Genomic DNA, 22680 nt, shown 5'->3' on the forward strand with positions numbered 1-22680 from the left:
TGTCCTCTGCCGGGTCTGCAGGCAGCCCTGGCAGGCCCGCAGGAGGGCGGGTGGGCACTGGCCCAGGGGCATGGCATGGCTCCCGGGGCCGGCGCTCCCAGTGAGCAGCTTCCAGGCAAGGCGAGGAGGAGGAGGGTGTTCGCAGCTCCCGTAGGGAGGCAGCCGGTCAGGGCCCCTTGCGGGAGGGACAGTTGGAGTCCAGCCCTGTGTTCTCAGCCACCTGGGTGTGAGGCACTGCTGAGCGCAGGGGGTCTCTGCTTCTTCCCTTTTGAGTTCATGTGTCCCCTTTGAGAATCCTCTTAATAATAAAAAATCTCATAAGCATAAATACTGCTTAGACTTTGAGAGGTTTCACAGATCTTATAAACCCAGCTAAGGACCCTCTGGGGTCCCTTGCTCTGGTGGGCTTCTTTCCAGTTCTCCAGGACTGTAGTGGGGAGGGGGGCAGTGAGGAGGCAAAGTCGGTTCTCACCACCACTCCCACCCCTGCCTGCCTCAGTGGTGGGAGAGCAGAGCCGCACCAGGCTGACACAGGCCCTCGCAGGTGGATCAGGGCCAGCACTCAGGCTCCCCTCTGGAGAAGGCGAGGAGGGGAACCCAGGTAGATGCCCCTCTGCAGGCCAGAGGCAGCCTCCCGCCAGCCGGCTGGCATTCTCTAGGATCCCTGGTGTTTGAGGAAGGGTCTTAGCCAAGCTCATGTCAGAACAATAGACTGTTTTCTCTGGGGACAGAGGTGGGCAGGGAGATGCAATTCAGGTTTGACTTACTGGAGTCAGGTTTTGTGGGTTTTTTAAAGCTCTGTGTTTCTTTTGGAAAGCAACTTCTGGGGAGCATGTACAAGGGGGTGCGTGGGAGTTAGAGATGAAGGCTGGTGACTGAGCTGGTGTGAAGCCCGGAGGGAGAGCAGGACGGGTTAATGGCGGGTGGATTCTGCTTTTCTGTTGTTTAAAAGCAGTAATGACCAAATTGCATGCCCTGCGTGTGCCTTGCTGACGAGATTTACCGAAAGGAAGCCGCGCTGCCTCTCTGCTGCTGTTCTCGGGGTGGGTGAGCGTGTGTGTGTGTGTGTGTGTGTGTGTGTGTGTAAATGAGAAAAGGGGTGGGGGAATGAGCTCTGCCAGGCTGGCACCCTTCCCCAGCACTAATTGCTGGCAGAGTACCCACGGGGGCTGTGCCAGCATCTCCAGCTCTGCCCGCCCCCCTCACCCCCGGGGAGCTCAGCTGTGCAGCTCGCTATGTGAGGGCCATTTCCGGGCCCACTAGTCCCAGAGGCTCCTTTGGGAATTTCAGGGAAATCTGATCCTTGTGGGGGGACTGTGGGCCAAGCCCCAGCATCCTGGTCTGGGATGAGGGGACGGGGTGAGCCTTGGGTGGTCCAGAGCACTGCTGAGGTCTAGTTGTAGGCATCAGGAGACCCCATCGCAGTTCTAGCTCTGCAGTAAATCACTGTGTGGCCTTGGGCCAGTCATTTGACGTCTCTGGGCCTCAGTCTCCTCTCTTATCAAATGGCTTGTGACGCTACTGCCCTCATAGGGTTGCTCTGACAGTCGGCTGGGCTCGTAGCTGTGCGAGTCATCTGAAATAATTAAGCATAATGAAGAATTTATCATGGTCACATTGTTAGGTGCAGGGTGCCCCCGGTGTCAGATGAGCTGATTTTATGTAATAGGGGATGTGTGTCAAAGGGGACCCCTGTGAATTCTATACCAGAAAGCCATGGGCCTGGACGTAGTGTATGTTGCTGGGGTTGCATTTTTGTAACAGGTTGTAGGTTGGTTCTCTTATCATTGGGAACTTGCGCTGAGTTTGGGGGTTGTTTTTAGGCAGTATGCGGGATCCCATTCAGGGCGTGGGGTGTGCTTAGCTATTTTGAGCCATGAGTATATACAGGAGCTGTATATATTGTAGGTTATGTACTCTGGGGTCAGTTAGCTGGGGATCAAAGTCGTGACCTTACATCCGTCACTTAACTAGCCTGTGCCTCGGTTTTCTCATCTGTAAAATGGGGATAACAGTACCCACCTTATGGGGTTGATGTGAGGATTAGAACGACTAAGACGTATGAAGTGTTTAGAACAGGCCTGGCACCTGTATGTATTCCAGACCCACATCGGGGGTGAGCGTGGACATGCTTGTGGCCCACCAGGGAGTGCTGTGGGTGGGAGAGTGGAGGGTGCTCGCCCCCTATATATCTGGGGGCCGCACTCCGGTAGGTGCAGGATGTTGTGGTATTGGTTGGCAATCCTGGATTTTGTGTTTTACCTCTCTGGGCTGCCTTGGGGTCCTCCTGGTATTTTTGGTGATAAGTCAGAAGAGGATGAGAAGCAAGACTGTGCCCGCATTTGGAGTCAGATCCTGAACAGGGCAGGGGCCATTGGTCTCTCTTCCCCATTGAGGCCAGACTTGGCATTCCTGGAGCTGAGGGGAGCTATCTGGGAGGGGAGGCAAGGAGGTTGGGGTGGGGGCAGACCCCAGGAACTGGTGCAAGGTGCCAGTGGCCTCTGCTTGTGTTCGCACGACCTGTGAGCTTCGTGCTGAGTCTGGTGGTCCCCAGGGGCCTGTGTGTGCCGGCTCTGCTGTGATGGAGATGGTGTGGCTGGCAGAGGGTGAAAGAGCATGCTTTTGGAGTCAGGCTGAGCACAGTGTGAACCCACGTGTTTCTCCCAGATGGGCAAACTAAGTCCTCCAATCCTTTGTTTGCACATCCGTAAAATGGGGGCTGGAATCCCTACCTTGTGAGAATTAAGTGAGAGGACAGTAATCGTAGCTAACATTTGCGGAGTTGTGACTGAGCGTCATTTCATGGAATGCACTTAGCCCAGTGAGCAGTACACAGTAGGGGCTGCAGGATGAGGAGGAGAGGAGTAATAGGCCAGCCTTGGGTCAAGCCTAAGGAGCGTCCCTGGATGACGTGGAGCTAACTGCGGAGGCTCAGGCTCCGTGCTTCGCAAAAGGGGAACTGGGGAGCCAGGCTTGGCGTGGATGGAGCTGAGGTGTCCCCCTGCCCTGGGAGGATCCTGCCCCATTGGGGCACTCCCCAGGACTAGGTGGAGGTTGGGAGGGAAGGGCCAGGAGAAGAAGCAGAGGTGGCCTGGAGGCGGTGACCTAAGGAGGCAAGGGCGTAGGGGCTGAAGAGGGGGGCACTGGAGGGGCTAGGGGCACTTCTGGTGTATGAGGTGTATGAAACTCCATCGGCCTCTCCCATTTCACTGTGCTATGCCAAAACACCCTGGTTCTTGTTTCACTATCTAAGATCTGGGAGCAGGTTAATTTCCATGACGAACTCCAGGCCACGTGCTCAGAGGATTTATCTAATTAAACTGATGCTTTTTTTCTAGGAAAGAAAGAAAGGAAGGGAAGGAGGGAGGGAGGGAAGGAGAAAGAGAGAAAAGAAAGATAGGAAGGAAGGAAGGAGAAAGATAGGAAGGAAAGAAAGGAAGGGAAAAGAAATGGAGGGAGAAAAGGAGGGAAGGAGAGAGGGCGGGAGAGAGGAAGGAAGGAAGGAAGGAAAGAAAGATAAGAAGGAAGGGGTGGAGGCAGGGAGACAGCTAAACTGGAGGCTGACCGGTGACTTTCGAAAGGCCACGACTTTGTGGAGGAGATGCTTGGTGCTGAGGCGGCGGCCTTCCTCCTGGGCCGTGCTTCTGTCTTCTGATGCTTCTAGCTTATTTCCAAAATAGCTCTTGGACTCGGAGGGAAAGAGGTAGCTAGAAGGATTCTGGATCTTTACTGTCTAATATAGTAACCACTAGCCCATGTGGCAATCTAAGTGAAATTAAATGAAAAACTCAGTTCTTGGACGGACTAGCCACGTTTCAAATACCATAGCCACAGGTGGCCAGTTGCCACTGTGCCAGGCCGCACAGATCTAGAACATCCCATCAGTGCATAAAGTTCTATTGAACAGGAGGAGTGTAAGAGGGGTGCTTCCCTCAGAGCTTGGGCTAAAGGGACGAACCCCCAAGGGACAGGGATGGAGCTGGGGACTGGGCAGCAGGGATGTACCCACACGTCAAAGAAGGCTCCCTACCCCGTGCCAAGGCCTCCGAGGTGCTGGGGCCGCCTTCTCTTTAGATCCCACTGCAGGCTTCCTCTCTCCTAGGGCAGGGTGACGCAGCGAGTCTAGAGTTAGGCAGAATGGGGTTGAAATCCTTCTCCCACTTATGGTCTCTGTGACCTTGGGCAGGGGTCTTAACTGTTTGACCCTGTGGAATTGGGCTAACAGTAAATAGTACCTGCCTCATTGGGTCCCTGAGATCACTGACTGAACTGATGAATGAAAGCACTTAGTATAGTGCTGGGCACAGAGCGAGCGTTTGAAAAATGGGGACCAACATTATTATAATTATTGTTATAATTCTTGGTATTATTTTCATAATGATTATTGAAGAGCTTTTGTGACTGCCAAGTTCTTGGGGACACTCCTCGACCAAATGCTGATTTTTCTATAATCAACACTTTCTAGAATTAGTTTAAATGAGCGCCCCCCCCCCCCAGCCCCGCCCAGTCCCTTTCTTCTGGGACGCTAATTTGGATCCCTTCTTTCCATCTCTCCTCATCCCTCCTTTCTTTGGGCAAAAGAAAGGGTTGGAACCACCCCACAATTAACTCTTGCAGGCCCTTCCACTTGTGAGTTAGAGTCCCTACCCCTCCCAGCACACATATAAGTGAGCCCGTGTGCACAGGCGCCTGTGTGCGCACACGCATACATATCCGTACACTTCTTCACTGGCCAAACTACATTTAAAAAAACCTCAAAGTATTAAAATAGGGGAGAGCAGATGTGGCCCTGGCAGGGCTGGCTGGGTTGTTTGGGGGTAGGAGTTGGGTCAGTGGCCTTTGGGAGGGACGTGTGTGTTTATTCCCGGACATTGCCCAGCGCCCCGTGTGCTAATGTGGAGCTGAAAAGTCCCCTGCATTGTGCAGGCTCCTTTCCCCGTGAAAAGGCAATTGAGTCAGTGAGTTCCAAATGGATTGGAGCTGACAGTAAATGAGAATTTGGCAGTGGGTAGAAAACAAGCTCCCCCCAACCCTACCCCCCACCTCACACTTGCTCCCCCTTCCCTGAATTCCCAATGCTCGTTTGATTTTTAAAGGGGTTTTGAAAAGAATTATGATTTCTTTTAGTATGTATCAACAATATCAACAGGGGTTCTGCCCAGCCTGCCCGCCCTCCCCAGGGATGGCTTAACCCCCTCCCCCAGCTTGTCGCACCCCCCCTACCCCCCGGAGTCGCCTCAGTGGCTCCGCCAGCGATCCCGAACGAGTTAAGGGCTGAATCAACTCTAGAGCCAGCTGTACATTTTACTCTGGGTTCCTGAATGAAGCGATGTGCTGTGCTCAGCACGACTGGAGTCTGTCTGCCCCGGGTGGCCCACCCGGCCCCCACCCTGCTGCGCTCCACCAGCTTCCATGGGACCTGCTGCTGGCAACTGGGGGGAGCTGGTGGCCCATGCTGTGGGAACCTTGTTGGGTGCCCGCCCCACGTCTAGCCTCCTGTTAGAGACTTATTTTAATTTTTAAAGAAAGGATTTTGAGCTGGCATCATCCCTGGTTTGCAAAGAAGGCTTGCAGTTTTGAGGGTTCCTGTGTGCCATGGGCCCTGCCTCTGTCCCTATATTTCCCCTCTCCACCATGGCCACACTAGTAAATTGGTCAACAGATACTTACTTGTACCTGTCCCTTACCAATGGGCCCGTGTCCCTAGGCCTCCCCACTTAAACATTCTCAAGAGAGCCAGGGATGGCCACCTTGCACATGCTCCTCCCGTCACCTTATATTTGTAAAATGGCATCTCTTTAGCCTATTGTCCTCTCAGTGGAGGTGTGGAAGCTCTCTTCTTCCTGGGGGGCAAGAGGCAAGGAGAGGCACTCATTTTGGCAGAATTACAGCCCGCTCTTTGGGGGCGGGTGTGTCCCCTGGTGGCTGGAGATGCCTCTCAGGGGCCCGTTTCTGAAAAAGGCCCAGTGCGCTGTGGTTACTTTAGGAGCCAGGCTGGGAGAATGGCCCCCATGCGGAGACACCGGAGAATCGTGGTGAAGGGCAAAGGTTCAAATGCCTCGTCCCTCATTTATTACTACTGTGACTTTAGGCCCATCTTCACCCCTGTGAGCCTCAGGTTTCTCATTTGTAAAAGGGAATAATAATAGTGCCTATAGCATGGGGCTGCTGGGGGGTGAGATGAAACAGTGCTGGTAAGGTGCTTGGCACAAGGCTTGGCAGGTGGTAATAAGGGACAACTACTATTGATATTATGCTGTTACCACTCCTTCCTCCCCATCTGTCATCAGGAAGGCAGGAAGGCGGAGGGCTCAGGCCTGTCCCTGTGTTCGGGTGTCAGGATGCCCAAGGCCAGGCTGGAGCCCGGGCCCAGAGGCTGCGGCCACCAGAATTCTGCTGAAGTGTACTTGCCAAACCAGCAAAACGAACAGGGTGGCCCAACAGGGAGCCCTGAAGGGAGCAGGGACAAGGCTTGCTGTGCCCAGGCCAGGCTCTTGGACCCCAAGGTGGCAGTCCTTGGGCTGGCCTGGCCCAGGGAGGAGTTGATACCCGGTCTCCCAGACGCTGGCGCCATCTTGGTTCTCCTTGGCCTCTCATTAGCAGTCGGGAGCGTGGCCCTTGCCCTCCCCTGGGAGCAGGTGGCCTTTGCAGCTTGGCACCTGTTCCTGGAGGGCGGCTGCCAGGAAGGTGCAAACCCGGGAATCGCCCTGTGCGTCCTCCGAGTTGTTGCACGAGGCGTGTGTGGTCCCAGAGGAGCTCACCTGGGCCTGTCTTGGTGGAGGAAGCCAGAGAGGGGCTTGTTCTCTATCCCAGAGCCCCCTCCATGCTTTCCAGTGAGTCACGGGAGAGCCAGGACCAGCGTCCTAAGGTCTGTGTGCTGGGGGCTGGTTGAGGGGCACCGGGAGACGGGTGAAAGAATATGGAGGAAATTGGAGAGGATGCAGGGGGGGCGTCTTGCTTTTGTCCCCAAGCTGAGGTGACTTTACATTTTCATTTTATTAAAAGAGGAAGGAAATAGACATTTACTGAGTGCTAACTATGCGTAAATGCTGTGCTGTGACTTTCTGTGGGATTGAAGGACACAAGGCGGGTAGTGGTTTGATTCCCGTTGTACCTATCAGGAAATAAGGCTCAGAGAGGTTAAGTTATTTCCCTGAGGTCACCCAGCTGGTTAAAGGAGAGCTGGAGTTGGAGCGCAGGTTGAGATGACCCTGAAGCACATGCTTTTCTCCATGCACTGGGAAAATATAACCACATTTTAAACAGTTTTGAAAATAGACTAAAGGAAAAAAAATTCACCCGTAATTTAACTATTGTTTATACCACCTCGTTTAGTATTTATTGTATTTCCTGCTGGTGTTTTTTCCCTTTGGTGACTGTATATATTTGTGTAATATGCATTTTACATAATTATAATCATAAGAGAATTTGGTTTTGGTTAAGACCTAGAACAAGGTGGGCGGGTCTCCTGAACTGGGGCCACTGCAGAGTGATTGATTCTCAGCAAAATGGAAACCTGGTTTTGGCCCCAAGCCATCGTTTCGGTAAGGAGATTCCTGAATTTGCTTTGGAGAAAGCAAACTAGGTGCAGAGAGGGGCGGAAAAGACCCTTGCATTCCCTCCTGGGTTGGTTTTGCTCAGTTAAGTGGGAGAATTTTCCTTTTAACTCACTTCCGTCTTGCTTTTGACAAATGGGAATATTTGTACCATTTTCCCGAATGACCTCCTCTCCTTGGGGTAATGAGAAACTGAAAGTCTTTGCTAAGTGCTTTGAGATATTCAGATATAAAAATGGAGAGCAGAGTGTCGTCAGGGCCTCTTGCTGCCAGGGCGCTTTATGAAGAGGAAGTGTAGTTTGTGGGGGTGAAGGTCAGCGTGAGGATTGAGGCCGCTGCTGGAACCCGCGTCTCTGGGCACGAGGGCAGGGGCGCAGGATGGGCAGGGTTGGGGGAGCCTCTGCCCGTCCTCCAGGTACACACTCCAAGTCCAGGCCCCACGGTCAAGGTGATCCGGATCTGTCAGGCAGAGCCCCCACCTTGCTAGAATCATGTGGATAAACGATTCAGTTCAAGGAGCCGTCTCCCCCGGCCCCTTTCTCCAGCTCTCGCTTCAGAGCGTCAGCCCAAGAATAACACAGCAGAAGAAATACTGTGTCACCTGTGCAAGTAATAATCCTGAAGATGATTTCGAAACGTGGAAAAATGTTTATTATGTGAGTGAAAAAAACAAAACACTGAAGGCCGAGTGTTGTGAACGGTACGATAGAAACTGTAGAAAAATCACAAATGCGTGTGGACAAAGCTTGAAAGGTAATTCTCCAAAATGAAAATTATAGCGTTAGGGCGGGGGGACTACTGTGATTTGTTTTTTATTTCACTACATTTTCTTTAAATTCCCCACTATGATTAAAAACCAACAAAGACGACGTGTCGGCCTGGTAGGGAGCCCCGGGGAGGGGAGGGGGCGGGGCAGGGCCAGGCGAGAGGGCGCCTGCACCCACGGCCCCCGCAGGGCGCTGAGCTCACCGGCTGTGCCAGCCACAGAAACCTATGAGATCTCCAGAAGCCGAGGCGTATCGGTGACTCAGACCTTCGTGTTATGCTATTCAACAATAGCTTTTGTCCTTTGCCCAAAACCCTAGGCCAGTGTGTTAAAAAAAAATTATAAAATTATGAGATAGTTTGTACTTTCCTTACCAGCCTGTGCCAGCTTCGGGCGCTTTATTTATACAAGGTGGGGAGGCAGGGAAGGCGGGATGGGGGTGGGGGGCAGACAGAAAGGAAAAGAAAAACAAGGTAGAACTCGGGCAAGGCCCAAGAAACGTTTGAGCCTCAACAACAAACTTTCTTTTGTTTTCTCCAGTGGGGAGAAAAAAATAAGGAGGAAAAAATGCAGAGGACCAGTTTGAACCAAATAAAAGTCAGGTTTTGTGCTTGGGGTTGCCTCTCGCAGTGGGTTTTGCCCTTTGTTTGCATACCATGAAACCCATTTCAAGACATTCACCTCTAAACCAGAACATGATAGCGGTAGGAGTGGAGGGGCCCTGGCAGAAAGGGCTGGAGCAAGGACAGCCAGATTGGGCTCTGGTGAGCTCAGATGTTTCGTTTGGCTGTTTCGGCTAGTAATGCCCAACTGCCACCAGCGTTTGCCCTCACTTCTGGTTGCGTTTAAAGAAGATTCCTATTGCCTGGTGTCCCAGAGTGGCTCTGTGCTAGTGGGATTTAGAATTCTGTGTGGATCCAGGGTGAGGCCAAGTTTGCCTTGTACCAGTTTTGACCAGAATGTTCCTCTCAGTGTCCATTGGAAGACATTTTAAGAATAAGTTCAGGAAGAAAGGCCTTGGGTGGGGAGAGTTGGGAATCGGGAATGTGTGTGATTGTGTGTGTTGTGTGTGTGTGACTATGTGAGTGATTGTGTGCGTGATTGTGTTTGTGAGAGATTGTGAGTGCTTATATATGTGAGTGATTGTGAGTGATTTTGTGTGCGTGTGTATCCCCTTTAGTCTTTTTTTTTTTTTTTTGAGGAAGACTAACCCTGAGCTAACATCTGCTGCCAATCCTCCTCTTTTTGCTAAGGAAGACTGGCCCTGAGCTAACATCGGTGCCCATCTCCCTCTACTTTATATGTGGGACGCCTACCACAGCATGGCATGCCAAGTGGTGCCATGTTCGCACCCGGGATCCCAACCAGCAAACCCCAGGCCGCTGAAGTGGAACGTGCAAACTTAACTGCTGCACCACTGGGCCCCCCCCGCCCCCCCTTTAGTCTTAATCCCTTTTTGCCCCAGTTGTAGTGCCAGGCCAAGTAAAACTTATGGAGCCTTACATCTATTTTCTCCCATATCTCCTTGTCCCCCTGCCCCAAACCAGCTCTCCTGGTGAACCCCTGGGGCAGCCTGGACTGTGGGCTCATTGGCCACTCTTTCTTCAGAATTAGTTCGAAGTATTTTGTAGGAATAATCCGCAGTCTTTGGTGGTGGTTTGACCAGTACGAGAAAGGAGGCTCATGGGTTAGAGGCAGTCCCAGAGGTCTGAGGCGGCCTGGCCTAGAACTCAGGTGCCCGCGTCCAAGGCCCCGATGAGGATGCCAGCCCTGTTGGCGCTCCCCTGTCCCCGCTTGCTGAGGCCGTCTTGGGAACAGATTCTGAGGCTCCTTGGCCTCCAAGTTGCCTTCGCGATCTTTCAGTCATCATGACCATTCCTGTGAAGAAGGCAGCGCAGGATTGTTTAACTGTTTTACAGATGGAGAAACTGAGGCCCAGAGAGGGGCGATTGTTTGAACAACATCACACAGCTAGTCGGTGACGTATTTGGAACCCAGACGAAGTCTTTGGGCCACTGGAAACATGGTCATCTCCGTGGATGGCTCACGGCGATGCCGACCAATCCCAGACAAGGAATTCTGCTCTCCTCCACTTCCAGGAAACAAAGGGACCCTCGTGGAGGATCAGATGCTTTGTGGCTGTGGTTGGGGGTGACTGGTCCTCTAGTTTAGGGACTGCCTCTGTTGAGGAAAGTGCTGGACGGTGAGACAGGATGACGGGGTTCTAGCCCCACCTCTGTCACTCACAAGCAGCCACTTCCCAAGACCTCAGCTTTGCTGTCCGTGGAGAGAGAAAGAGGCTGGACCCAGTGGTTCCACGTCCCTTCCCACTTCAGGACGGCTGAGCTTCCTGCCACAATCCGGAGTCCCCAGCTGTGTCACGCAGCAAACCCTCTCCCACAACCTGTCAAACCAGAGATGCCAGTTTCCCCAGGGCTCCCATGAGCTCCCTGCCCCTGTCCTTTGCCAGGGAGAGCCTTTGCAGGCTCGCGGAGCAGTGCCCCTGGCCCACGCTCCGTGCACCTGCTTATTGATAACTGCGTGTCTGAATGTGCCTTGTGTCAGAGCCCTTTGGTTTGAATTTGCCGAGTACTGAGCGGCTGAGACGTGAGAAAATTATGAGCAGGAGAGAGACGTGGTACCCTATGACAAGAGGCAGCTGTGGTGAGAGGGTAGGCACGATGCCTGGGGTGAGCGCCATCTGGGCAGGAGGCCTGGCTCCCAGCTGTGGGGGCTCCGGAAGGGCAGAGCCTGGGAGGAACGATTTTGAAGCCACTACTATGGAGATTAAGGGGATGAGAATGTAAATCTCAAGTAAAAAGGTAATTGAATGTAATAGCAAACAGTGCTCGCTCTATGTTAATTTTAGCTCTTCCCCTGGATACAAGGCGCTGTATTAGTGTTTTATTACCATTTTGTTTGCACTAATAAAATAGTAAAATTTATTTCAAGGAAGTTGAAGGATGGTTTTACAATGCAAATTTGAAGAAATTGGACTTTTCATTTATGCCTCTGCTATTTTAAACCCTGACGGGTGTAAATTAGCTACAGGGACCGAGCAGACCCCACTGATGGGGACTTGGGAGGCGGGAGCTCTGGCAGAGGTTCTAGACTGGCTCAGGGCAGAAAGCAGGGAGTGCTCCACGGAGAGGCTGGGGGTATGACGGGGGGGGGGGGGGGGGGGGCGCAATGGGGTGGGATGGGGTTGGAGGAGAGGGCATGTTAGGCATGAATGCCTCTGCTTCTAGGCTGGCACATCACACACTGATCCTGCAGGGAGACACACGTGGCCACAGACCTCAGCGCTGTGACTTTCTTCTCTGCCCTTTGACCTCCTTCCTGTCCTGACATTGGGCCTCATTAACCCAATGAACCCCCAAAGGGAACTGAGCAACCTCTCCTCTGTGCGTAGAAAGGACAGGTAGACCAGATGTCCAGTAGACACACACACACACACACACACACACACACACACACACACACACACACACACACACACCCTTTTTAAAGGGGCTGCAAAGACACCAGCCCGGCAGAAAGGACAGGTAGACCAGATGTCCAGTACACACACACACACACACACACACACACACACACACACACACACACACACACACACACACACACACACACTAGTGTCCCTGAACTAAAAGGCTTAAGGACTGAATTTTTAAAAAGATCAGGTTGTCCAAATTTTAGGGAAGTGGATGACGGCGTAGAAAGGTGGCAAAGGGAAGGAAAGAGGTGATAAGAGAGTTTCATTTTGAGTTTTGGGTGAAGAATTCAGGTTGGTTCTTGTTTTATCCAAACCGGTTTGTTTATCTCTGAAAAATTATCACCAGCAATGGCCTGAAGCGATGCACTGGGGGACAAGCTTCCAAAGGGTAGGGACCCGAACAAGTGTTCTAATGTCTGGCGAGGTCTGCAACATGTATTGCCCAGGGTTCTCTGGCCGCCTGCCTGGTGTGGGGGAAATAGTGAGCCAGTGACTCCAGTTTCCAGCCCCATACCTTGGTCTCGTGGGATTTTTCTCAGTATATTCTCTGCCTTGTTTGGGAGTGTGGTGTGTCTGTTTCATGCAAAGATTCAAACTGTTGACACTGGCAAGGCCAGAGTTGAGAAACTGGAGGAGAGATTCTATACGAGAAACTGGAGCAGAAATGGTGGCAGAAGACACTGGAAGATTTCCTTGACTGCAGATGGCATGCGCTCTGATGTCAGCAATCTGTGGGTTGCAGGGAACTTGGGAAGGAGCAGAGGAGGGTGGGTGCAGGCTCCCAGCCTCTCCTGGGGACTCCTCTGATGCCTGCAGGGCCACGTTTGGAGCAGACGTGGGTGGTGGGAAATATCCAAGGATGAGGCCAGCCTCCAGCAGCAGGGCCAGCACTCCATGTGGGTGTTGTTGGAGCGGGGAAGGTCTCTCTCTGGGCCTCTTGGCTCTTTTTGGATCAAGGGGCTGTAGATGGGATTGCTTGGGATCATGGGGTTTAGGGAATGTGTAGAAGGCAAGAGATTCTAAGCTGAGCCCCTCAATAGGCCAGGAACCTCTTTCTTCCCACTGCTGGGTACATAGGAGGCCCTGGTAGCTCTGGGCCACTAGCTGAGGGGGCACAGAGGGAGGACTTGAGCTCGTGGAGGTGGCCAGGGCCAGGGCGGGTTTGAGAGTGTTGCTGAAAGAAGCCAGAGATGAGAACATTCAAAAGTGGTTCGACTTTTAGTGTTTGAAATGGTTTCCGATTCACTGAGAGCGGAGAGATGCACCGCTGTGTACCCAAGGATTTAGAGAGTGCATAGGCGGTGGGGTTACACTCTGGGTAGATTTCAATCCAAAACTGTAATTACATCAAGGAGCAGACGGAAATGGGAAAAGAGGATTAGTGGTGTGGCCTACTTGGGCCCGGCGGTGAAGGTGGCACCAACCTCGGTGCTGGGATCATAGCTAAGGGGGTTCACCCCCGACCACGCCGAGGAACGGCCAGCACCCTGGGCACCTCTTTTCTGCTCATCTCTTCTTACCTCTCCTCAAGCCATCTCTGGAGAGTTGACTCCCCTCTGAGCAGCCCCAGGGCTGCTCCCCACCCTCCCTGCTTCTTCTCAATGCTTGCTGTCACATGTCCACTCCAGCCTGGAATAGGAGGATGCTCCATTTTGATTGATTTGACTTTCTTTTCCATGTGGGCTATGTGTGTGTGTGTTGGGGAGAGGGTGACCCAAAGGACCCCAGTGGATTCGATTGCTCTCAGAGGTGGCCACAGTAAACCCTGGAGGCTAGCCCCCCACCGCCTGCTGCTTTGTTCTGTTTGGTTTGGGGGAGCCTCTGGCCTGGTCCGTAGCACCTCCCGTTTCCCCTTTACTTGAGAGAAAGGTGGCCAGAACTCTTAGGTCTTTGGCCCACAAACTTCTGACCCTTCCTCCCATTCCACTCAGCCCCCTGGTTTGTGACAGTGGCATCCCCAAGTATTCTGAACCCCCGGCTCACCTTTCTCTTCTCCCTGCCCCCTTTCCCTGCACCTGTCAGCTGTTTCATTGACTGTCTGGCTTGGCTGCCACCCATCCTATCCTCCCAGGCCCCCTCCCCCTAGGCCCACACTCCCTCCCTTCCTGTCTCTGCCCACGTCTGTCTCTACCTGCCCGTCGCCGGCACACCTGAGGATCCGAGGCTGCCTAACGGAGTGCGGGGATGGTTCAGGGTGTTTACCAGACAGCCGGGATAAGGTATTAAATCCTGTTGCTGTCTTCCCAGGGCCAGGTTCCTCAGATGGTTTTCCAAATTCCTAATCTCGGTGCCCACATCCCTGCCCAGCTCATGTTTGATGGGAGCTTTCCTTTCTGATTGAAGCTGAACCGAGCAGGATCTGTCGTGGGGTTGGGTCTGGGTTCCCACCGGTGCATGATGACATGGAGGTCTAGCCCCTTCCTCTCTGGTTCTTCCTTCCTCTCCTCCTTCCTTTCTTTGGGAATCTTAGTGAGTAGGGGCCAGGATTCTGCCGCCAGGTGTTCTAGAGCCTTCTTGAGTGCCCCCCCACCACCCCCCAGCCAGTGTGGTCATGAGGCCACCTGCTGTAATGGAGGAGACGGGGCCTGAGACTAGTCTTAGTGTCAGAGGCAAAGGAATCCCAGCGTGAAGATGGTCTGAGATGGGAATGAGCAGGTAAATGACACAGCCCTTCCTGAGCCTGCCATTACGATTCTTCCCACTCAAAGTAAAAATGGCCACTGTGGGGTTTTGCTCATCATGCTGAATACCTGGCTTGCCCCAGGAGAGAGTCCATAAAGCAGACCTGTTCCTCCGAGGAGTCTCTGCGTTGGTTTTGGAGATGACAGTGCGAGGGAGGAGGTGTGCTCCTGTCTGGTGCTTGGGGTGGACATCTGCCCTCGTTAAGCTGGCCTAGCCTCTGGGGTGACAGGAGAGCTCAGATGCTCCCTGGTGAACGGGGACATTGGGGCGCCTGGTGGTATCCACTCTTGATATGGGGCAGAGGCAGCTTCCAGGGGTCTTCCTACATCCGGGACTTGTCTACCCTTCCTGGGTTGGCTGGACTGAGCAGAGAGCAGGGAACTCTGTCCCCATCCTCAGCCTTCTCTCCCAGAAACTAGGCTAAAAGAGGCAAATTAGCTAACTTCTCTGACCACCCCGCCCCCGCCCCAGCTGGGAACTTTCTCTGAGGGGAGGAGCGGACTCTACACCAATGGTGGAAGCTTGGCCAATGGTGGCAGCCTGGGTCTACCCTTCTGGGGGTGCCTGGAACTGATGGCTGTGTCCTTTCCCCGGGCTGCCCTGTGACCTGGACAGACCCTTCTAATTTCAGCTTCCCTTTCCCTGGCTACAGGCTCCCTCCTCTTTCTCTCCTGTCCCTTCTCCTCCCTTTCTCCAGGCAACCAGAAGTCTCTTGGGTTTCACAACCCCGGAGCTTCCCTCTCTCTCCAGGTCTCCTCACCTCCTTCCTGCTCCGGCTACAGGTGCTGTGTCTCCACCCTCCCCCTGTTGCCTTGGCAGTCAGTGCTGCACTGGGCTTTCTTCTCTCCCTTCCTGAGCTCAGTGCACTGACAGGAGCGGAGGGCTCTCTGTGACCCAGCGGACGGGGGTTGGCAGCAGTGAGGCAGGACTGGGAACAGGGCAAGGGGCTCAAAAGCAGACTTCACGCTGGGTCCTCAGCCAGGACCCTCACCATTGAAGCTTCTTCCACGGTCGTACAAGCCGGGGCTCTGCAGGAGTCCTGGGTGCCAGGGTTCCCGATTTTATTTTGGGGTATACTTTTTCTAATATGTGTTGGGCAGGGATTAAGAAGTGGAATAGAAAAAAGAGGGCAAAGAAAATCTGGAAGATGACAGTTGGGCTGGTGAGGAGGAGGAGGAGAAGGAGGAGGGAAAAGGTGAAATGAATTCATTAGAAAAACTTGTTTACTGGTTTTGCTTAGGCGCCTCCATTTTAAAAGTCTACATTTACAATAAGTCGCTAATTAAAATACAAAATTAAGCAACAGCTATGTTTTTTTTTCCCTTACACTTTAATTGCATGATTTTTTGTGATGTAATTTCTGGAAACACCCAGTGTACCTCACGGGGCTGATTGTTTGATAAACTAGAAGCACCTGAAACCAACTCAAAAAATAAATATATAAATTCAAGGGGAACTTAAGGTAGATTGGAAATGACAGCGAACTGCAGACAGCAGGGAACCAAAAATCCATAATAATAATAAGAAAAAAACCTTTCTAAGTAAGGACGTTTATCCTGCCTACCCTGAAATCAGAACAATCTGTGCATCTCAGGGGGGGAAAAAAAGTTGCAATGGAAACCAGACCAAGTGGGGTAATCACTCCCTATCCCCCTCCCCCAAGTTGGTGCTATGGAAAAAAAGCAAGTCAATTTAGGATTTTCCCCAATTCCATTTCTAGCTGGGCTCGGTACTTGCTGGGGCTTCTTTCACCAGGGACCTTTCAAAGGGAGCTTCTTGGTCCTCCTTGTTCTGAACGTAGATGCGGTCCCAAGAGGGGATGAACGGGGCGGTCTCTGTCCCCCCGGGAAAACAAGCCTCCCCGTGCCCACAGAGGGCAGGCAGCGCATCCCAGGCTTGGGCTGCTGGCCCAGAGTTCCCGGCTCTTCCAGAAGGTAGTGGGAGAGAGTGATACAAGGTAGGAATGATGTGCGTTGTCTTTTTCAGACAGCCCTGTGGACTCCTGCCTTCTTTAAGATGCGGACCAGGGTGCTGATTGCAAAACGGCTGAGAAACCTGTCAAGAATGGACTCCAGGGTGGGGCTGGGAGGAAACTGGATCCCACTGGCAGCCTGGCTGCTGGAGAATTCCAGGCCCAGCGTCGTTGGTGGGCCCCGGGCCTCCTGAGTGCTGGGCATCTGGGCAGTAGGAGGATGAGGGACAGAGGGGACCCATGACCGCACTGACGTCTTTTTCCGGCCAAAACCTAGAGGTCCAGTTGGCCAGGGCCCCCATAAGCCTCACTCTGTACTCTCCTCCTGGGGAAAAAGGATTTGCTTCTTTTTAGAGTCTTTTTAAGAAATACGTTTCTCCCTGATTATCTCATACTAATGGCTCATTGGAAAATACAAACAAGTGTTAAGAAAACAGTTTAAAAATATGTAACGTTACATGTGAATATGTAATGTTGTACACATATGTATATGTGTGTAGTTGTTAAAAGTGTGGGTTGGGGGCCGGCCTGGTGGCTCAGCGGTTAAGTGCACACATACCGCTTCGGCGGCCCAGGGTTTGCCGGTTCGGATCCCGGGTGCGGACATGGCGCCGCTTGGCAAGCCATGCTGTGGTAGGCGTCCCACATATAAAGTAGAGGAAGATGGGCACAGATGTTAGCTCAGGGCCAGTCTTCCTCAGCAAAAAGAGGAGGATTGGCAGCAGATGTTAGCTCAGGGCTAATCTTCCTCAAAAAAAAAAAAGTATGGGTTAGGGGAACAGAGAGACCTGGGTTTGAAACCCAGCTTTGCCACTCAGCCGTGTGAGTTGGGGTAAGTTATTTAACATTGCTGAACCTCAGTTTCCTCATCTATGAAGTGGGGATTATGATCATATGCATCTTGGAGGGTGGTGAGGACTCAGTGTGATGATCGATATAAAATATTGAGCACAGAGTCTGGCACAGAGCTCACTTAAACATTAACTATTTCTGTTATTGTAGTTAATAATGATTATTCCACTGCCTTGAGATAGTAGGCTTTTAAATTTTTTATTAAGAATTTCTTTTTACATCAGTGAAATTCTCTATCTAACCCTGTGCTGTCCAATACGGTAGCCTTTAGCCACATGTGGCTATTTAAACTTAAATTAACTAAAATAAAAAATTCGGTTCCACAGTCATACCTTCCACATTTCTTTCTTTTTTAATTTATTTTAAAAATTAATTTTATTATAGTAAGATTGATTTATAACATTATATAAATTTCAGGTGTACATTATTATATTTCGATTTCTGTGTAGATTGCATCATGTTCACCACCCAAAGACTACCATCCATCATCATACACATGTGCCCAGTCACCCCTTTCAACCTCCTCCCTCCCCCCTTCCCCTCTGGTAACCACCAATCCAGTCTCTGTCTCTATGTGTTTGTTTGCTGTTGTTTTTATGTTCTATTTATGAGTGAGATCATATGATATTTGACTTTCTCCCTCTGACTTATTTCACTTAGCATAATACCCTCAACGTCCATCCATGTTGTCACAAATGGCCAGATTTCATCATTTTTTATGGCTGAGTAGTATTCTATTGTGTATATATACTGCATCTTCTTTATCCATTTGTCCCTTGACGGGCACCTAGGTTGCTTCCCTGACACATTTCAAGTGCTCAGTAGCCACATGTGGCCAGTGGCTGCTGTACCGGACAGCACTGAAAGTTCTCCTGAACAGCGTCCTGAACAATAGAGTCATCTAGGTTTTTTCACTTAATTTCCTGCTTTCCATAAATATCTGTTAACAGCTGCATAGTAGTCCATGATGTGGCTGAATCACACTTCCTATTGATTTGAGTCTTTGTTCCTGGGATGTCGGAGCATCTTCTGGGCCCTGATTGGGTGTTGCCCGTCCTGGCACTGGCGTTGTGGTGCTCTCTGATTGGTGCCAGGCAGCAAGGGATTCTGGGAGGAGCAGGGCCTTGTCTGCTGAATGGCTCCCAGTGGTGGTGCCAGGGGAAGGTGGGGGAAGCAAGCTCCACCCTGACGGCCCTGGCATAGCGGGAGGGGGCTGTCTCCTTCCAGCCCCCGGTGTGTGGGCTCATCCCCACTCTTCACCTCACAGGGCAGAGACTGGGAAGAGGAGGCACGTGCTTGAGGAAGTAAAAATGAGCAATAATGACTCACCCTCCACTGACCTGAGGGTCCCAGGTATACCTTGGAGCTTCCCAGGCAGCCCCCGGGAGCCCCTAGGGAGCAGGTGGCCTTTCTTGGTGGGGAGAGAATGCCATGGTGGGGGGCTGGCCTGGCTCCCCAAGGTCTGCATGGGCCTCCAGATCCTTGTGTAGGTCTTCAGGCTCCCAGGAGGGCCCTGGCTGAAGACAGTTGTGTGATGCCAGGGTAGGGGTACTGGGGTCCTAGGTCAGGGGACAGCTCCAGGAAGACTCTGCCATGGCGGGTGACCATCCTGTGAGTGGAGTTGGTGGAGTGACTGTTGGCTGAAGTGATGCTGGGTTGTGGCCGGAGCCTCTTCTCCGCCTGGGCAGTCCACACCCTCCTCGGGTGGCCCAGGGCACAGCTCTGGGTCGGGGGCTATGGGCAGGGCAGGCTGGGAAGTAATCCCTGGGGCAGTGGGCAAGACAGATAGGGAGAGCCAAAACCGGACCTGCTGATGTGGCCCTTTCTGCTCGCAGCGGATCATAAAATATGGCTCAGATTTTCATTACGGGCTCTATCGATTATCTTCTGGGACGGATGAATTATAGAGAACATTAAATTTTTTTAAAAAAGCAAGTGAGAGAGGAAATATCTGAATGAGTTTGGGTGGTCGATGGCAGAAAGGGCTGAGCCACCAAGCCTGTGTGGCCTCTGTCTCCAAGCAGGGTGAGAACCAGACCGCTCAGGGCAGGCAGCCTCTGACTCCAGCTCTCAGCCTCCTGGGCCTCCCGCACCTCCCTGGGCCTGGTCTTGCGTTAGGGGCAGCCTGTGCTCGCCTTGGCTGTGCCTTGTCCCTTCTAGGGATCTGCCTAGGTTCTGGGAAGGCAAACAGTTGGTTGTTCATGGGGTTCTGACCCAGAAATAGGACCTTTTCCAGGCTTTAGGCCTCTGTTGCTGGGAGGTGGGCCCCTAGCTCTGCTCTTTTTCCTCCAGGGAGCTTCTGATTCTTGAGGGCATCGCTGGTCTCCGGGGGTCAGGACTGAGACGGGGACTCCTGAGGAATGTGGGCACCCAGGTCTGTTGGCCACCTCAGCTTTTCTCTGCTCCTTGTTCCTCCCATCCCCAGTCACTGGCTCAGAGGATTTCCGTTTTCCTTTCTAAGCTTGCAAAAGATGGGGTCCCACTGCTGTGCATCTAAGTCCTATCTGGAAAGAGAACCCCTGGAAGCCCATCCCTCCCTTGCTTCCTCCCCACGCCCTTCCTTCTCCCTCTCCTTGCCAAGCAGTATGGTGCATAGGTGTCAGACGGACCTGGATTCAAATCACTTCCCAGTGTGTGACCTTGGGTGGGTCACATCCCTCTCTGCGTCTTATGCTCAACTATCCAGTTGAGATACTAACCTACCTCCTTAGGTTCTTGTGATGATTATATGTATCAATGTATTAAAGTCCTCAGTGTGTAGTGCTTAATAAACGTGAGCTGTTATTATTTTCCTCCTCTACAGAGTCTGGAAACCTTTCCTCTTTCTTTTCATTTGGCCTTTGACTTTGTTTATGAAATGGTTATAGTTCACACTGTGTGCCAGGTACTTTTCTCAGCATGCTACAAATAGTACATCTTTTTCATCCTCATGACCATATGCGGGAGGAACTATTATTATCTCCATTTTACTAATGGGAAAACTGAGGCACAGAGAGGTTAAAGTAATTTGCCTAGGGTCACACAGCTTATAAGTGGCCGCTTATACCTGGCAGTCTGGCTCCAAAGCTTATATGTTAAGCCATTATGGCACGCTGTCCTAGTGATCTGGTAGGGTGGCATGTGTATGTGCCTGTGAGCATGTGTGCAAGCATGTGTGTGCTCACACATGTTCCAACAGCCCTGCCCTTGTGGTGGTTTCCATCTGACCCCTCTTCCTGACCCTCCACCTGATAGGGCTCCCTCAGGTCATCAGCAACGCGAGCATTTTCTGGGGCCCTGTTCTGGGTGGAGTGTGTCTCCCCACCCCCATGCCATCACCCCGGCTTCACCTAGGCTACTGTGAAAAGGTGGTGGTTTCCATGGATATCCGTCTCCCTCTGGAGACACGCCCTTTTTTGTATAGCTCTGTTCCCTGGAGTTGATTGTTTTTGGCACACCGCTCTGCAAACTCATCCAACAATTAAAAAGGGGGAGGGGTGGAACAAAAAGGGAGAGATAGTAAGTGTGGGCTGAGTGACATGCAGGAGGGGCCTCTGGGGTGTGGGTCTTCTCTCTGTCCCCTGTCGGCAGCAGGACAGCACCTTAGGTGTAGAAAGGCCACATAACCAGCTGGCCGGGAGTTTCGCTTCCAGAGTTCTGAAAATTCAGAACTCCACGTTTCCCTCCATTTGAGCTGTGTTCTTGCCCCGTTTATTTCTCCTTCAGAAATCTAAAGCCCATTCTCGGAGCCATCTCCAGAGGCCACCTGAAGCCGTGGGATGCCAGCTTGGACCAATTTGAATATTTGCCGCCCTTGTTTTGGTTAATTGTGTATGTGTTTGCTCTGCTTGTGTGCCATCAAATACCTGGTGCGTTGGGCGTACCCGTCGTAGGCTGTGTGAGATCACAGATGAAAAATGCAGTGAAAAACACTTTCGTGCCACAACACATCATGTTGGATTTTTGTATTAAGATGTGGATTTTTTTATTGTTTTTTTTTTCCTCCTTTTCCATACAGCCCTGAAGTTGGGCAATGCGCACGTCTGTGTTTTTGTTTTCACTCCAGGTGGTTTATGAAATCTGCTCATTAGGGCTCTGTCCTGTCCCCACCCAGGCCTGCTCTTCCACCTCTTTCTCCTCTTGGATGTAGATCTTTTTCCTCCACCCGCCCCCCCCCCCCCCCAGTCTCCTCTCCTTTGGAGGGATGATGGGTGCTCGCTCACATTCACCCAGGTGAAAATCAGGGGTTTGTGTGGGCCTGCTTCTCAGTCCTGCATCTCTGAAGCAGACGTTCATTGCAGTAGGAGGTCCCGATGTAAGGGAGGTGGCAGAAATCTCTGCGGCCCCCACTGCACCCCACCCCAGGATAAAGCTCCCTAGCTTGCCCGTTGTCTGGAGAGAAGAAATGGAAGCTGTTCCACCCCCATAGGCCCTCCTGACTTAGAATGGCCCTCTCCTGAGTGGCCTTCTTGTCCCCGTCCCCTCAGATGACAGACAGCGATGGTTGGCTCAGTCCCTTCACCCTCCAGGAGGCCGTGCCCACAGCTGTGACCCTGTTTACCAGGGGGCTTTGGGGGTTCCTCCTACTCACCGGGTGCGCCACCATAGGCCTCGCCTTCCCCTACACACAGCCCAGCCAGAAGGAAGCACCTGAGCGCGGCCTTTGCCCCCCGCCAGTTGAGATCTCCGGGTGCTTTCTGGTGGCTCCAGGGGCCTTGATGGAGACCCGGCTGGAGGGCAGGAGAACTGAGGTTCAGGAGGGGAAATAGCATTAGGTGTCGGGGGGTGCTGAGATCAGGGGTGGGGACGAAAAGGGGCTTTTTTTTTTATCGAGGTCACACTGGTTTATAACATTATGTAAATTTCAGGTGAACATCATATTTCAGATTCTGTATAGACTGCATCGTGTTCACCACCAAAGAGGAACTTTTAAGTGAGTTTGGCTTTGGAGCCTGTCAGCCCCGAGTCCAGGCCTGGCTCCAGCACTTGCAAGCTGTGTGACCTTTGGCAAGTCACTTTGTATCTCTGTGCCTGCCCTCCCTAATCTATCCACAGGGATCCTAATCCTTCCTACTTCTTATTATAAAAATTCGGTGAGATCACGCATATACAGCACTCAGCATGGTGCTTGGCGGATAGAAGCCATCCTCCAGTTAATTAACATCATTCCTTCTCATGTAGATCTATTGGCAGAGGGTGAAAACCATTTAGGCAGGCGGTGTGCCCTCCACTCCCAGCATGCCCCCTGGCACATACTAGGTGCTCAGTCAACTCATATTGGACTCAGTTGGAGGAGGATCAAGTAACTAAGAAGTCCTCCTGAACCTGAAAGTTATTAATTCGTGGTGCTAATGGAGGAGTGGGGAGAGACCAAGAC

At 52.1% G+C, this 22680-nt stretch overlaps 1 protein-coding gene across 4 annotated transcripts in view; it reads left to right on the top strand.

Annotated features, from left to right (window-relative positions):
• Positions 1 to 22680, top strand: part of CASZ1 (castor zinc finger 1) — a 150295-nt gene that overhangs the window by 7808 nt on the left and 119807 nt on the right. Inside the window, exon 1 of one of the 4 annotated variants that reach the window (XM_070511102.1) lies at positions 5258 to 6868. The exons of the other annotated variants lie outside the window; for them this stretch is intronic. The gene's annotated coding sequence lies outside the window, so the exon portion shown is untranslated. Of the gene's footprint in view, positions 1 to 5257; positions 6869 to 22680 lie in introns of those variants that run through there. 4 annotated transcript variants of the gene reach the window in all.

Source organism: Equus asinus, chromosome 5 (genome assembly GCF_041296235.1).
Source record: "Equus asinus isolate D_3611 breed Donkey chromosome 5, EquAss-T2T_v2, whole genome shotgun sequence".
Lineage (NCBI taxonomy): Eukaryota > Metazoa > Chordata > Mammalia > Perissodactyla > Equidae > Equus > Equus asinus.